This window comes from Heterocephalus glaber, unplaced genomic scaffold (genome assembly GCF_053883595.1).
Source record: "Heterocephalus glaber isolate CG9 unplaced genomic scaffold, H.glaber_assembly_v1.0 deba00001673, whole genome shotgun sequence".
NCBI classification, from domain to species: Eukaryota; Metazoa; Chordata; class Mammalia; order Rodentia; family Bathyergidae; genus Heterocephalus; species Heterocephalus glaber.
In genome coordinates this window covers 16,897,053-16,911,093 of record NW_028258410.1, presented here as the reverse complement: position 1 = coordinate 16,911,093, position 14,041 = coordinate 16,897,053, and the positions used below count along the sequence as shown (strand labels likewise).

General features: G+C 42.3%; 1 long non-coding RNA gene across 2 annotated transcripts in view; it reads left to right on the top strand.

Moving 5' to 3' along the window:
• LOC110344560 (uncharacterized) overlaps positions 1-5,005 on the top strand; it is a 32,597-nt gene extending 27,592 nt beyond the window's left edge. Inside the window, exons 4-5 of one of the 2 annotated variants that reach the window (XR_015446048.1) lie at positions 842-1,001; positions 3,699-5,005. This is a non-coding gene — a long non-coding RNA (uncharacterized LOC110344560). The remainder of the gene's footprint in view (positions 1-841; positions 1,002-3,698) is intronic. The other variant, XR_002387201.2, reaches the window with a different exon arrangement.
• Positions 5,006-14,041: the final 9,036 nt, after the last annotated feature.

Genomic DNA, 14,041 nt, shown 5'->3' with positions numbered 1-14,041 from the left:
ATGAAGACTTAGAGAGCAGCCGCAGCCCAGGCCACATGGAGATGCAGCAGAGCCAGAGGGCAGACCCAGTGGTCCCGGGCTTCCCTCTCCCGCCCAGCCCATCCCAGGCCAAGGGCGGCCGAAGGGGATGGGAGCCCCGTCCCTTGGTAGTGGGGAGCAGTCTTGCAGAGCAGAGCCCTTGGGACCTCCAAGTGAAAGCTCCCAAAGCCGAGGGAGGGGGACACATGGTGGTAAAAGGGACCCTGGGGATCAACAGCAGCATGGTCTGCTCTGGTCTGGGCACACTGCTTTCTTGAGTTCCTGAAGGAGACTGAGTCCTGCCTGCTGTCAGGGTCTTTGAAAATCCTCTTCTCTCCTCCCGGAGTGCTTTCCTGCCAGCCCCTCAGGTGCCAGTCTCTGTTCCTTGCTCAACTCATGTAGCTTCTGTTGAGCAGGCTTCCTGGGTGGGTTCCTAGTGCCCTGGCCAAACATCTCCCTCTTCATTCTTGGACACAAGGTCAGGGAGACCTGGCCGGCTCCCTGTGGCTGGGGCGCACTATGTCTGACTCTGGCAGGCGAGATGTGGGCGGAAAGGGACATGTGGTAGTTCAGGTCAGTGCATTTAATTGCTGCCATGCTGCCCTCCAGATCTTTTGTTTTCCTGCCTCAAAACCGACTGTGAGGCCCAACATAATACTGTGGTAGCTATCTGGGTCCCTGCTTCCACAAGGGTTGAGCAGAAGCAAAACCTGGAGAGTCACATGGGGTAAGGGATTTGCCAAAGGATGGGAACCTCCAGAGACTTGGGCATTGGTCAAGACATCTATGGAAGATGGTGGTCCCTGGGTCCTTGTGTGTGCAGGAGGAAGAGCAGAACACTAGACCTCTGAAGACGGCCTGGAAGCCACGTCTACCTGTCACCTCAGTGATGCCAGCTGTCTGCAGGAGGACCTGGTGCCCTTGTGCTAGAGCTGTACATGCATCTGGCCCAGGAGTCTGAGGAGGCTGATGGAGGAGACCCAGTAGGCTCTTCACTTCTGGATTCCAGATCCCACACAGACCTGCCGGGGGCCCATGCTGATCTGCAGCTGTAGAAGAAAGGAACTCTGGGAAATGTAGTTCCAGGTTATTTAATTTGCAGAGTACAAAATTATCACAGTCTTGAGGGACTACAATGAGCGGTTTCCATAACAACCTGTGCTGAATAGGTAGAAGGAAGGAGAAACCAGCTTTTGTTGTTTTTCAGCCCCTTATACTGGGGGCGTTTGTTACTACAGCTTAACCTGGTCAGTCTATTACATTATCCCTGAACATTTCGTATGAAAAAACACACCGTTCCCTGAAGTTAGTGTATGCTATATTGATTAGCTTACTATCAGTTTATTTCTTTAATTTACTACTTTGCAGGATTATCTTGTTTGCTTTTAAAAAAAATTCCGCTTCCTTTTAGTAGGTTTCATGAGAACAGAGACTTATTTCTCTTAGTCACTGCTGAATCCCTGGTCCCTAGAATAGTGTTGGGCTTCTAATACTTGCACAATAAATACTTGTGGGATAAAAGAATGAATTTTTAGTATTCTGGGTTTCTCTCTCTCTCTCTGTCTCTTGAAACTGACTCGAAAGGCATGAGGGCTGGAGATGTAGATGTAGATTCATGAATTATGTAAATGACAAAGTCATAGGGGGATGGATGTGACTTTCAAGTTACAAAAATGGTCAGAGGGCTTAAGAGATATTTTAAAGTGTTGCTTTTGCTGCTCTCTAGACACCTGCCACCACTAGGGTGGCTGTGACTCTCTCTCCTGCCCAGGGAATAAATGTTGCCAAATAGACTATGGAAAACTAAAAACTGTAGGTCTTTATCATTCTACACTTATAAGACTTATTCAATACGTATTGACTTTTCTGATAAGACAGAAAAGTTGATTAATTTAAAAATAGGACTAGATAATCCACATAGTACCAAGTATAGCCATGATCAAAACAAAAGCCATTTCCAAGTCCTAAAAGCAAGTACAGTATTACTCACCACACATATTGCAGGTTTTTTTCCTTGTGTTTGACTTTTTCTTTTTCAGTTTATTTTAATTCGGATACTTCATGGGCTAGTATTTAAATACTTCATTATAAATTGATAGCACTATTTTAGTTGCTATGTGTAATGAGCTTTTAGCTGTAGCTGGTCCGGCTCTTTCCTGCATCTTGAAGAGTCTGCCTTGATCGAAAACTCTGATACCCCATGGAAGTCTAGCTTGTAAATATCGCCATCGTGGGAGGCCAGATGGGAAGAATGAGGCCTGATTGGGCTCCTCCATGAGCACTGAGAAGAAAGAGGGCATGCAAGCTGCTAACACACTGCAGGGAGAAGCAAAAACACTTGAGGTTAAGTTGTTTACTCGAAGTACCGTGGAAGGTGGGAGACAGTTGAATCCTGTGGAACTCTAATCGCTTGTGCCCATGTCTGAGTGAATAAAACCAAGGTGTACCAGTCATTTGGGGCTCTATGTCAAAAGGAGACATGAGCCTCCTGGCCCTCCAGATTTTAGCCTGTTTCTGTGTCTTTATTTTCCATCTTTGTCAGTTTCCAGCTCATAGGCTGGTTCCTACACTCTGTGTTTGGTTTTCTGGAGTGGCCCTACTTCTTTGCTTCTTTTCAGAAGGAAATGCCTATGCATTCTACCTGGAATGGACAGTTGTTATATTTGCAAGCTAGCATCCTCTCACTGGTTCCTTTTAAAAAGGCAACTATGCTTTGCACTTTCTCTGGGAAGCACTTTCAATCCAGGTGCTTCTGAGGAACATGGTCCTCAGCTCCTGGAGCGTGACATTTCTCTGGCCATTATGACATGTGAACACACAGGCACCTGGCCCCAGGAGGAGCCAATTAGTTATGCTGTAAAGACCTTCACAGAGACATCTGGGAAAAACATTCATTTTTCCATCAAAGGTGCATTTGTTAGGACATGAATTGCAGTAGTCATCTTACAGCCACAAGGGGAGACTTTGCCTGAGAGGGCAGCTTCATGGCAGAAGGCAGAACCTAGAGGTGGGGTGACAGAGGTATCAGTGCATAGCAGCACCATTTGTGTTCTGACCAAGCCTTACCTGAACTTATTCCCACCTCTAAACTTTTCAGGAATGTGAACCAATACGTTACCATCACATTGAAGCCAATTTGGGTTGAGTTTCTGTTACTTGTGACCAAAGAAGTCCTAAGCGATACCCTGCTTGAGCAGTCAGTTTTTATAATGTGTCCCGATTTGCACGGGACAAATTCAGTGATTAGAATGGGTGGTGAAGAAATGAAAGCTGGAAGTCAAGGCTTGGAGCTGATGAGGGAGAAAATGGGACAAGAACCACAGCGTGGAATAGAGTCACCAAGAAGAATGATTCTCAAACCAGGCTGCACACTGGAGCAGCCCAAGGAATTTTCATAAGGCTGGTGCCTGGGTGTCACCATCAGAGTTGTGCTTTAACTGGCCTGGAGCACAGTGTGGACATCAGCAGGGTTCAAAGTGGCTGAAACCTGTAGGTGCTTTGGGAAGGCCTGAGGGATGGTTTAAATGGACTTTCCCCAAACAGGCATAGGTAAGGTCTGGTCCCCTAGGTGCTGGTATTAGAAGGTGTTGTGAACCTGTAAGAGGTGGGGCCACAGTCATTTTAGTCATCAGAAGGTGAAAAGGATCATGTTTTGTTTTGTTGTGTTGTTTGTTTTGCAGTAAGGCCTCACACATGCTAGGCAAGTGCTTTACCACTGAGATCCATCCCCGGACAGGAAGTGAAAAGGATTATGGGACCACAGTCTACCTGTCTCTCTCTTTTGCCTGGCTTGAGATGGAGATGTGATGGCTCACTCTGAAACCTGCTCCTCATATGATGTTCTGCCCACACTGAGGCCCAAACCAATGGTGCTGCTCAGTGTTGGACTTGTTGCTCCAGAGCCACAAGACAAAATAAAGCTCTCTTTATTTCATAAGTATCTGGTCACAGGATTTCCTAACAGTGACAGAAAGCTCACCAACACCCTTAGCTCTGGGGCATCCTGGTGTTTGATTGAAGGAAAACTAAGAAGCTAGAAGAGAGGGAAGAGCTGAAGGCGCTGATGGAGGACAGGAAGTTGTTTAACTCCCAAAATCCTTGCCGAAAAATACTGTAGTACTGAAAACCTCAGCACCAGATGGACCAGTGGTAGAAAAATGTAAGGTGTATGTTTTGTGTTTTCTGAGAGTTACACCTGTGTAATGCCATCTTTTAAAATTTTATCATTGGATCCAGTATTAAATTTGTATTTCATTTGAAACGGTTTGATGGCTCCAGTATCTTGCATATTTTCTCCTTTTATGCCATGAGCACACTTGAGTGATGGATTTCAAAAATAAAATGAGGAAAATCGTGATAATTAGATTGAAGATTTAATAATAGACTTAAAAAGGCTTATTGTGTTGTTTTAAAATTCACTCATAGCTTTATTTTTCTGAAATTAATGGTTTTGGAAGTCCTAAAGCAAATTAGTCTCTGAGTGTGTTTGAATTTATAAGGAAATATTCACATAAGCTGTTCTAAACTCCACTGATTGATTTTTGGGTATAGACCATAACATTTCAGTTCTCAAAAGTTCTTAGGAGATAAAGATTGAGTTAGCAATTAAAGAAATTATTATTTTTCAAATGATAAAATAATAAAAGAATGTTCTTTGTGGAAATGTATAAAACAGGCTGGCGTAGTGAAGAAAAAGTCTGCCTAAGCTTTATTTCTTAACAAATATTAAAATGTAATACTATTTTAACTTGTTTTTTCTGATCAATAATAAATTGAGAATATATTTCTGGGTTATTTCTCAATCTATAATGATGTTGCTGTTTTAAGGATGTTTTAAGTTTTTTTTATGTGGGAGTTTGAAGTTAATAGGAAAGAACAAGGACAAAAATAAGTTACCTGTAATTTTATCACACAAAAATTTATTATTTAAATTAAAAGTAAAAAGGGCTGTGTCCTTCTCAGTATTACTTTCATTTTCTTCCATAAAACAGGGACAGTGTGGACATCTTATTTAGCATGTGGATATTGCATCCATAACTTAAAAATATATGGTGAACATTTTTCCATGTGGAAGTATTCTTTTCTCTCAAATTTTAAAACTGAATGTGTAGTATAGGCCATAGTTTTATTTACCCAATCTCTGTCATTAAACATTTGGTTCTCTCCAATATTTTGCATTTTTTGTGTAATGCTGTAAAGGAATGTATTGTGGCTAAGTTGTTGTGCTACCCAGTACTAGTTCCTTGTACGTCCGTGTTCCAGAAGTGGAATTGCTGAATCAGAGGAATTGGAGTGGAAATTTTTCATGCACAGTTTTGGCATAGGCAAATAATATGATTAAGCGATTATGAACAGTGGCGATCACCAAGAGAGAAAGTTTGTAATCCTTCAAATCAAGTTCATTTTCCTCAGGACCACCCACTTCTTCATGTCCTTGATTGCTCTGTCCAATTTATGGGCTCCCGATTGATAATCCAAACTCTGCTGGCCTCTTGGGCGCACCAAATTGCTTTCTTTTGCCCAAATACGCCACATGTGTGTGTTTACAGCTCTGTTTCACTGTGCTCCCTTTCTGAGAGATAGCTTTTCACCCTTTCCATCTTTCAACATTCAGTGTTTGTATTAGCTGTTCTGTGAAATCCATGCCAAAGTTAGCCCACACTTCCTTTGTTCTCCCACAATCCTTGGAGCTCATGGGTAGTGTGATCCTAGCATTCCACACTGTGTGTCTGGTCATGCCTCCCTTTCCTGGAAAGTGGGGACCATGTCTTATTTTTCTTGTAACTGCTGTGCTCATCAGTGATTAGGACTCTGCTTTGTGCTGTGCACCTTAATCTTCATTAACTGCAACCCACAGTAAGAAATACATTCTATATCACGGTTTATCATGTTTATATGTTTATAACACACACTTGCACACAGTTGACATGAAAGTTTCATGGAAGGAAATTTTCCATGACAGAATGCTATTCCCCAATTTCCTGTTTTGTCCATTTGTATTTGTCATTTAAAGTATTCTGGTCACAGTCCACCAAATCAATTTATCTCCTAATGAGTCATGATTCTCAGTTTGTAAAACTCTACTTAGCATAAGCTCAAGAACTATTTGTTGATCTGAATTACAAAATACTGGTTTATTTTGAAGCAAATTTCAGATAATATGTAATTTACCCATAAATACTTCACTATACATTTTTAAAACAAAAAATTTTACATAAAAATGTCATTTTTATACCTAAAATATATAATTTCATGATAGCATCAGGAATCTAGTTAGTGTCCAATTTCCTCAATTGTCTTACAAATGGTTTTCAAAAAATTACTTCTGATTAATATAGTGCTTAAATTTCTTTTAATCTTGTAGTCATTTCTCTCTTTCATCCTCATCACATTTTAGGTCTTTTGTAATATGGGTTTGCTGTATTAGTTGTATTATTATTCAAATCTGCTAAAGCAGATGGTAGGGATGAAATGTCTAAGAAATTTTAAATTCATATGGTAAGTAAGCTAGTGACTTATGAGGTGTAGGTGACACAGGCTATGCTAAGACTAAATAATGAATAAGGAAGAATCTTATGCGACATAGTAGGATTTGTGTGATACACTAGTTACAGAGAGCAAGTTGGTAACCAGGAAGAACGGTAGTGATGGAATAAATGGAATGCTTAATAGGACACACAAGAGTCTCACTTATAGAGAAAAAAGAAAATAAGACCAACCTGTAATGAAATGATCATGCCACCCCTGGGCTGAAAGCCTGTCCCATGGAGAGAATTTACAACCTTGCCAACACTTGTTATTTTCTGATCTTTTGAGCATGGCCATCGTAATGTTAGGATGTTAGGTGTTATCACATTGGGATTTTGTTTGTTTTTTGAGACAGAGTCTCACCATACATTCCAGGCTGACCTTAAACTCACCATGTAGCCCACACTGGACTTGAACTCGTGGGAATCCTCTTGCTTCTCCCTCCCAAATGCTCAGCTTACAGGAGTGCCCATCATGCACCTCTCATTGTAATTTTGATGTGCATTTCTCTTGTGATCAGATGTTGCGTATGCTTATTGGCCATTTGTGTATCTTTGGAGAATTGTTTATTTATGTTCTTTATCCATTTTTAAATTGGGTTTTTGTTTGTCTTACCCTTGTTTCTAAATTCATTTATTAAACAGTAATTCAAGCCTCTTAATTTGACCTTTGAACCTATCTGTTCTGTGACCTCTGGGGAGGCCTGTCTGGCAGTGTTCTTGGAACTTTCCATTGCATCAGGGCAATTTCCCCTCTATCTTTGATGCAGCCTAATTTGAGATACTGTTTGTAACCCTCTTTTTAATGCACTAGTGCTGGATCCTGTCAGTTGTTCTGTTTTCCTCTCCACCCTCCCCTCTACTCTCCTTCTAATAGAATACTGATTTTGTTCAGATATCCATTGATGCCTTCTGCAGTCAGACACTATCTTCACTCCAGCTCTTCAGTGTGTCTGACTTTCCTATTCAAATCCCCCTTGCCACTGACTAGCTCAAGAAGGATCGCTTGATACAATTCTGGCCTTACCTTGTGAAGGGAAGTCAGCTGAACTGGAGGATTTCCTGGGAAAGAGTTCTCTGGTTCTCTCAGGAAGAGGAAGTCTCTCCTCTCTTCTAAACATTGGTCCAGCAAGTGACACATGGCAGTTGCTGTAGTCACCCCAAGGGGAGTGAGTAGCCCCAAGGGGATGCAGAAAGAGGACTGACCCATGTCACCGATGTAGACCTTGCTGAGCTTCTGAATCTTCCTACCCCAAAGCCTGCGTTGCCTCTTACCTTTAGGCTTCATTTTTGACGTCAGTTAAGTCCAAATTCTTATTCTTGCAAGTGAATACATCTTTAACTGAAACACCTACCAAAAGTTATTATTTAAATCACTTAAACTGGTCACTTCTTAATAGAATGTGGACCATCAGCACTAGAAGCATTTTACATTTGTTAAAATGTGCCTTTTGGGGCCCCACTTCAAACATGCTGATTCAGAACTATAGTGGGATACATGCATTCTTATAGACGCCAAGGCATCAGAAATAATAGCGTAAATTTGATGAAATTATTAAGCAAAACTATCCTAAGCTTGCACATAAAGCTGAGTTTGACTTTCTGTCTTTTCAGTGTGTTGAACAGATTCACCTGAGATGAATTATGTGAGAGGAAGTACCTGTGTTTACTTTCAGTTTGCCACTTGGTTAGAACCAGTTACCTTAAGTTATATGTTAGCTGATAGGTTTCTATCCAGGAGGAAAATAGCCCTAAACAGTTGTAATTTAGTGACCTTACAGAGCATTGCTTAGGTTTGGATTCTTTTTTTTTTTTTGGTACCGGGGATCGAACTTGGGTCCTTGCGCTTGGGAGGCAGGCAGCGGAACCACTGAGCTAAATCCCCAGCCCGAGTTTTGGATTCTTAACAGACTCATTTCAGTGTTCTTTGACCAGCTTTTGAGATAAATCTCTATTTCTCTATTTCTACTTTGAACCAGTCCAATGATTGTATTGGTTTATTCATCGATTAATAAATTGAATAACTTTTACAGTGAAGAATAATAATTTTATTTTTATATGAGAGTCATGATTTTTTTTGAAGATTATAGTTCAGTGGGATTCTTAACTCCTTTGTTCATTTTTTCTTCCCAAAGGGACAAGGTGTGACTGTTCCCTCTACCAAGGACAGTTACATATCTTGATGCCTGCAGGAAAAAGGCAGAGAAAAGACTCAATTTTTCCTTGGGTACCAGTGTGATTTGTATGTTTTTACATACAACATGTTGAGGGTATTGTTTTTAACTTTTGCACACTGTGCTTGATAATTGTAAACCAATGTCTCCAATGTTTTTAGGTGCTGAGGTGACTTCCTGTTTTATTGTCCAAATGATGGTTCTGTTCTTTGGAATACATTTAGACCAATTAGGAGCGAAGTGAATTATTAACTAGTTCTTATTTAAAACATGGTTTCTCACAGTTTATGTAATCATTTGGAGTATGTTTCTTTGGAGGCCTGGAAGCACTGTGGAGGGTGGGCACCAGGTAACCCTGGGTTTGAGTCCAGCCCTTGTTACATAATCACATGACCCTGGGAAGGGTCAGTGATGTCAGTTTTCTTCCATGTGGAAAAAGGATAAGAGCCTATGCAGCTCTTTAAGTGAGAGGGAAGACACTGAATGGAGAAGCTCAGAGATCACCTCTGAGATGCAGTGTCTGAGTGGAATTCTGTTTCTGCCACACAGAGACTTGTGACTTGGATGAATTACCTAATGTCTTTGAGTATCATTTTCCATTTCAAAAAGGCAAATATTAGTTCCCATCTCACAGGGTAGCAATGATTATCACAGGTGATGGTGCCATGTTCTTCAACATTAGTTGTTGCCATATCTGGACCTAGAATGTCTCCTAACAGCCTGTGTATGAAAGGCTTGTCCCCAGCTTGGTGCTGTTTGGAGGTGGTAGAACCTTCAAGAGGTAGGGTCTACTGGAGATCTGTGACATTGGAGTGGGCCTTTGAAGGCAGTAGTGAAATCCTCATCTTCTTTTTCTCTCTTTTGCTTCCCAGCCATGAGGTGAATGGTTTTGCTGGGCCTTGTGCTTCCCCCTCATTGCCATCTGGCCTGCCAGGGTACTGGACTGGACCATCTAAAACCATGAGCCCAAATATAGCTTTTGTCCTCATAAATTAGTTATATCAAGTATTTGTTATAGTGACTAGCATAGTTGCTCAAGTATCATTTCCAGATACTTTTATGTCTCTGACTCTTCTGTACATTCATTGCAAATTTCTCCATATCCATACCAATTATATCATCATTCACTTAGTTTTTCATTTTATCAATTTCATTAATCAAATATGTACAGATAGTTTATCACCTAGGCTCTGCTGAGATGTTGAGGCACAGCAGGAAACAAAGAAGTCAAATTACCCTGTCCTTGTGGAGATCGTTGCTCAAATAAGTTTATTTTTAAAAAAATTTCCTATCACCTTCATTGGTTGAAAAACAATGTCACCTGAAAAAAGAAAATAGTAAAAATAAAAATTTTGTTGTCACAAGTTCTAGTTAGCTATAGTTGCCTTTTCTTTGTTTAAAAAGCACATTTTGCAATGTTTGGGAGGTACTTGAGATTTGTATTGGGACCACAGTGAGGCCCTTCCATTGATGTTATTAGATAAATCACACAAAACAAGAAAAGCGGGTAATTTTTCTCACTATGGGATTCAAGGATGTTTAATCCTATTGTCCAAGCTGACTTCATTGGTCACTGAGAACACAGGACAGGTGCCACACTTTGAGGTTGCAGCTTGGATGCAGGGAAAGCAGCATAGTTCCTAGCACAGAATGCCGAGAGAGGCAACTTCGGACTAGAAGAAGACTGATCATAGAAGAAGGCACATTGCTCTGTGCAGGTATGCGACAGAAAAGGCCTGGCCTCTGCCACTGGAGTTGTTAATTACCTGTAGGTTTCAGGTGTATTTCATGGGGCTGCTTATTTCAAAGTTCCATCTTGGCGTGTGCCTTCAGAGCCCGGAAAGCTCTTGGGTGCCTCGTCTTTGTATCATTTGGCTCCTAGTACTAAAAGCCACATCCTGTTATGTTTGGTTGCTAGGCGGAGAAATGTTATCATGGGCTTCAGCAATAATTTATCCACAGAGCTCAAGGGGTTGTCATGTTCTCCTGACAGTGAGCTGCAGCACTTTATCAGCTCGCCTGTAAATCAGGCGTGTGTGGGTGCGGATGCCAGCGCTGTTTGATCTCTTGCAGACACTGTAATAATCTGCTTTTGTCTGATTGATTCCTTCACATTGCCACGCACACTGCAGCAGAGAGTGGAGTGGCCTCTGTTTATCTCGGCTGGTCATCTGCAGGAGGCCAACGGGGCAGAAAACGCTCTTCATGCAGAGATGTAAGAGTTTTTGGAATTAGGGCCTTTCCATCACATCCCTGAGCTGGTTTCGTTCAATAAATCAATGATAGCAGAATTGAATGCATCATAAATACCTCAAACCATATCTCTTACAAGAATGTAAGAGTAATTCATAGAAACAGGAAAGGTAACTTTGTGGGGAAGAATTACGAGCCCTACAAGCTGCAGACATTCAGGGCTTTTTGCTGCACTGTTCTCATCTCACCCCGTGGACTCTGGGGGAGGAAAATATACCTCAGGGTGGCATTGGCTTCCAGAAAGCGCAGGGGGTGACACTGAGTAGAGCACATCCTGTCCATGCCAATCACTGCTTTTCAATCTAAAAGTGAGTCTTTCTCGATTTCTGTTGGCTCCTGTTACTTAGGGTCTGACTTTATCTATGGTATCAAGGGATGCATCACATCATCATAATGGAGCAGACTGGACCCTGTCATCTGACAGTTTATGAGCTGCCCTTCTGCCACTGGCCCCCAAGCCCACCCTCGTGGAGGGCCTGCCAGCCTCTCTGAAGGCTCCCATCAGATGAGCCTGGCCTCTGTGTGCTGTGCTCCTAATTGCTGACAGGTAGTTCGGGGCAGAGTCTGGCATCCTGAGCCCTAGGAGTCGGGCTGAGATCCATAAGCTGATGACTCTGTGCATGTGACAGCAGCTTGCTGTGCTGTGACCCGGGAGCTGTGGCAGTGGACGTCCACGCCTGCCCCTCTGAAAGCGGAGGTCAAGCTGCATTGTGGATGTGATTGACTAAATCCCATTGGAGAGGAGGATTTTGTTGTAGCATGCCCCTCTTGGATGCTGGCAAGATGAAATTACATAAAAACATCCTTCTGCTCAGAAATGAATGTAGCTTTGGAAAAAAAAAGACTTGAGTCAGCTGTTTTGAAAAATCAAAGACATAAAGTTGTCTTTATTTTCATAATGGTGGTCAGTAATAGTACTGATTATTCCACACCTATTGTGTGGTCAGAAGTATTTCATGCACCCAACAAACATTATTAGTGGTATAAATTTGTGACTGAAATCAGAGTAGGGAAGCCAGAGCCTGTGGGGCCATGTCTAGCCAGTTGTCTGCTTGGGTCAATAAAGTTTTATTGGAACACAGCCACACCTATTTATTTGCATATCATCTATGATATTGCTTTCCCCTTCAACAGCGGAGTTGAGCACTTGTAATACACAAATGCCAGCAAAGGTGAAAATATTTACTACTAGAAGCCAATTTGTAGAAATATTTGTCCACTCTTAGGCTGGAGGGTTGGCTTTGGTGCCAGACTGTCTGTTGAAATCCTGGCTTTGCTACACATCAGCTGTATTACTTGGCAAGTTCCATAACCTCTCATATGTCTGGTTTCCTCATGTGTAAAATAAAGATAATTATAATAATTATTAAGTGGCCAATGGTCTGATGAGTGTCTTGCCAATAACACAACAGGAAACAGTATTCCCTGAGTGGCTTCTTATCTGTTTCCTGGGCCCACTCTGAGCAGGTGAACCTGGCTATCACCTGGCATTTAATTTCAGATGTCCCACCTGTGCTATACCTGTGCAGTTGCTTTCATGAATTTATGGGCATGGACATGTGCAACCGAGAACTTTTTTAAGAATACCAGAGCAGAGTTACAGATGTCTCAAACCATGATGCTTTTATAGTGCTTCAAACACATTCCTAGTGTGAATTGAAAGATTTATTTTAAGGGCTGCACAAAACGGAGTTAATCTGGCTCTTCTAATTAGGGATGGCCTCTGTAGTCCTCTGGGGGGATCTACAACACAACAGAGGGGGCATGCACGCTCCTTACAGTCTCCAGGGGACATAGGCATAGTGCAAACGCATCGGAGGCTGAATCACTGATACGAACCTCTCCACTCTTGAAGAGTAGATGTTTGAAATCCACAATTCTATACTGTACCCTGGCTGTCAACAGCGTTTTCCTGGAAAGGGCCAGTGCATAAGTATTTGAGGCTTAGTTCCATGCAATCTGCCACTGAAGGATAAAAACAGCCATGTACGGCACACACATAAATGGGTATGGTAGTGTTGCAATAAAAGTTTATTTATAAAAACAGGCAGTGGTGCTGCAGGTCCACAGTTTGTTGGTGTTGCTCTACCATCTCTGTATGAAAAAGCTCACATTTAGTCCCTACTCTCAGATTTTTATGGGTGTTCCAGGCTCCTTCCCTTAGAAAAGGCCACATGCTTGGGATATCCTGCTCTGGTCTCCACTTTGAGATTCTTAACTTTATTTTCCAGTTTGTGTTTTAAGTGAAGTCTGGTGGTACACTGCTCGTGTCAGAGTCCCGGAGCACCAGCTTATGTTGGTTCCTGCCTTCTGCTGTCTGCCTTCCTCCTTGGAGGGGTTCCCAGCATCCCACTTCCCAGCACTGCTGGGCGAGGGCTGCCGTCTGCTGTTCTGGTGTAGCCTCACCTAGGAAGTGACCCCACAAGCATTTCTGCACAAAGCAGCACAACACTGAAAGCAAAATTAAAAACAGAATGACAGATATAGAAATAGACTACAGAAGAAAGAATAAAATGTTTTTTTTCCTTCCTTCCTTCCTTTGTTTACTTCCTTCCTTTCTTTTTTTTTCAAATAGCTTTTGAGCCAGAGCCTTGCATTTTTGTTTTTCACTGGGCCTCACAAGTCATGCAGCAGGTCCCGGCTGGCTGTTCACAGCAGTGTCCCCTGGGAGCCTCCTAGAAGTGCAGCCTCTCAGGGCTCACTTCCGACCTACTGAATCAGAACCTGCATTTTGACTAGATTCCCAGGTGACCCCAGTGCAGGTTCCTCTTCAGGGAGCCATGTATGTTTTCTCCCCTTACCTGATGATCAGAACCACAGGTGCAAGTTTATAACAGCAGAGGCTCCCAGGCTCCCAGCCCCATTTTCTGGTGCGGCAGCCTCTCCAAAGAATGGCCCTGGGAATACATATTTTTAACAAGCACTCCAGATGACCCTTCCTAGGTGGTAAGTTTGAATAACCCAACTCTTTATGAATGATGCACTAGGACCTTGAAGTCCCCAAGCACCTAACTTGTATCCACATCTGTCACTTACCTATGGGGCCTGGCTTAACCTCGCTTGTAATTT